Consider the following 3,538-nt stretch of genomic DNA (forward strand, 5'->3'; position numbering starts at 1 on the left):
TAGCGTCATAGCTCACAGCAACCTCAAACTCTTAGTCTCAAATGATCCTCTTGCTTCATCCTCCCATGTAGCTGGGACTAAAGGCCCCAGCCAAAACACCCAGCTGTTTTTTGAGATGGAGTCTCGCTTTGAAACTGGTGAGCTCGAGCAATCCACCAGCCTCGGCCTCCCAGAGGGCTAGGATTACAGGCATGATCCACCACACCTAACCTAACTTAAAACTATTTAAAATTAGAATATTCATTCATCAGATTCATTTTTCTTTCTGTGTTACTCTGATAGAAATCTGGAATATTTTGTCAACTTGTTTTTTAATGGGGGATGGGCAGGAGTTCCCTCTAGAGCTATCAGAGGGATGGCTCTGGGTCCCAGAGAGCAGCCTGGAGGGCAGGAGAGGGAAGGTTGCAGCTGGATGCCAGCAGCCCAGGTTCTGGGCCTAGAACTGTCGCTGGCCACTGTGTAACTTGGATAGGATGACCCTCTAGAGCCTGTTGACTGGCCTGTCAGACAAGCACTCTTCTAGAACTAAAATTCTATCCTGCTTTAAAAAGTAAAACAATAATAGAAGACATGAACTTTTCAAGATTATCTCATTGATATTGAGAACTGATGAAAATGAGGAGTTTTTCCATGTTTTGCCCCTAGGTACAGCAGCAAGTCCATAGGTGCATTCATTAATCTTTTCTTTTTTTTTTTTGGAGACAGTGTCTCACTATGTCAGGCCCTTGGTAGAGCACCATGACGTCAGCTCACAGCAATCTCAAACTCTTGGGCTTAAGCAATTCTCTTGCCTCAGCCTCCCATACAGCTATTTTTTGTTGCAGCTATCACTGTTTGTCTAGCTGGTCCAGGCCGGGTTAAAACCTGCCACCCTCAGTGTATGTGGCTGGTGCTGTAAACCACTATGCTACAGGCGCCGAGCCTTATTAATCTTTATGTTGAGAAAAGTGTGGTCATTCAGGAGACACTCCATCACAGGACTCTTAAACAAGTTTCCTATGAAGAGTGCCCTTGCACTACTCAGGGTCAAATACGTAGATTGATAAAATACAGAAACTCACTTGATATACCATGGAAATTTTTTCATGGAGGCTATTAAAAGGCATTAAACATTTAGGCCATGCTTTTGACCCATGAAGTAACAGTACATTTATTGAGAAATCTGGTCAAACAAATCAACACATCCCTGGAATAAGTAAACTGAACTGCGGTGTTCATGGCTGAAGTCCATTTTATACAAAGTCTGACTTTTAAAGGAGAAGCTCAGTTGCAAAGGAATATGCTTTACTAAAATGTATTCCCTTCTTTTGTCCCTATAAGCAGCAGCTGTGTTAATGCAGGCACTTAGTAGAATTAGAGCCAGCTCTCAGCAGAAGCAATGTCTCCAGAGACGCCAGAGCCACCCCCAGTCTCAGTAAATACTAGGCAGATGTCCAGAGAAAGTATAAGCATGTCTTCAGACAAGGTGATTATTTACCAGCTCTCTTAAGAGTTAATATGCTTGGCATAGTTTTACACAGATAGATGTGAGGTTCACACCCTCAGAATGTGCAGATACCAGTAACAGAGCTGCCTCATCTAGGAACACACTGGATCTGTTGGGTGACCCTTACTTGAAATGAAGAAACAGTTCCCACTCAGAAAGGCTTCTGCTCATAATTTACCAGAATTTTTTATACACATCTTTCTAAGACCCGGGGAAGATTTCTGAAGTCAGGACCTTTTATGCTGAGGCAGAGGTTTCTATTTCTACCGCAGCTCTGGGGAAGGAGGGGCCAATGAACCTCTCCGTGATCCCCGCCAGACTTGGCAGCCCTGCACACACTCGGCCCTGCATGCAAATGTCTGTGTCTTCTCAATTTTCTGTATACAGTTTCAAAGAAATCAGGAAATCAAAGATGTTTCCTTCCCACAGTTTTTGTTAGTTTTTAAATGCCAGTGGTACCGTCAGTCTGACCAGAGGAAGGTAGTAGTCTTCCTGGAATTGGAAGAAAGGATATTTATCAAAATGTTTCTGGTTACTTGATCTCAAGAGGAAAGCCTCTGAATAAACTAGCTTCAAGGTTTCGGTCATCATTTTAAACAAAATATTTAAGAGTTTATCATCCTAAAGCTTATTAGATATTATTGGTGAGTCAGCTTAAAAAGCCAAAAGTTTTTTTAAATGCACATTGGAAAATCAGGGTACCCAAAACTCTTGTCCCAACTATTCTAGTCATTGGAAAATTAACTTCTTGTGGAAATCTCTTGAGTGATTTTGTAACTTGATTTGCCTATGAAGACTGTATAGCATTCACATCTGTCAGTGTGGAGAGGCACTCCCCCACCACCAGCTGAAGTAGGAGTGCTCTTTACATCCTTTGCTGTGGGCTCCGTGGTCCCTCCCTTCTTTCCCTCCATGAGCTGAGGCTACATGGTGCTGCTGTCAGTGCAACGATAGCCTGGAATCTCGCCTCATTCTAACCAATTCCATGCACAGATGGTGGTCATGCCGAAACAAGGAATGTTCTCAACCTGACAGCTCAAAATTGTTCTGTGGTTTAAAGAAATGTATTTGGTTTCTGTCCCCAGCTCAGAGCATTAAGCACCTAAAACCCTTGTAATTTCCTGGGTGATAGTAGCATCTTTTATTATTCATAATGAACTTCTTCGGATCACACCAGAATTTATGCTAATGAGATGACTTAGGGTTGGACCCCTAGGTAGCCTCAGAATGGGGCAGATATAGGAAAGGCCAAATGATTAGAGGTTGGAACTTTTAGCCCCACTCACTGACCTGCAGAAAGGGGAGGAGAGGCCTGGAGATGAAGCTCATGAGCTTTTTGGTTGGTGGATGTATCATTAGAAGTGCTGGGAGGAGCACATACCCAGACCTGGCACGGGAGCATTGATCCCCCACACACACCTTGCCCCATGAGTCTGTATTTTGCCGTTCCTGACTTGTATCCTTCATAACAAACTGGTAAACTTGATTTTTCTGAGTTCTGTGAACCACACTAGCAAATTATGAAACCTGAGAAGGTTGTAGAGTCCCCAGTAGAGACCATCAGAAGTATGGGTGGTTCTCCAGGGAATTGCAACTGGTATTGACGTGGGGGCAGTGTTGTGGGACTGAGTCCTGTAACTGTAGGATCTGACATTCTAGGTAGATAAAGCCAGAATTGGACTAAACTGTAGGACACCCAGTTGGTGTCTGGACAGTCAGAGAAGTTGATGTGAAAAACTCTCACACATTTAGTTTCAGAGGTGTTGTGAATAAAAACACCCCACTCATTATTTATCTAAATACTCTGACAATCTTCACATTTTCTAAATTGTAATGAAGGAAAAACCTAAATCTGCTGTTTTCCCTTGATTTTGTACATAATCGAGGACTTAAGTTATAACTAAATCACCAAATCCCTTAGCAATTTTATTAATGAAGGTCGTATTAATACTGTTATACAGATTCAAACATTTGTTGGTTTCAACACTGTTCTTCTGCCTTATTAAAATCATTAGGGCCTTGGGCGGCACCTGTGGCTCAAAGGAGTGGGGC

This window comes from Otolemur garnettii, unplaced genomic scaffold (genome assembly GCF_000181295.1).
Source record: "Otolemur garnettii isolate 467f Iridium unplaced genomic scaffold, OtoGar3 scaffold00048, whole genome shotgun sequence".
NCBI classification, from domain to species: domain Eukaryota; kingdom Metazoa; phylum Chordata; class Mammalia; order Primates; family Galagidae; genus Otolemur; species Otolemur garnettii.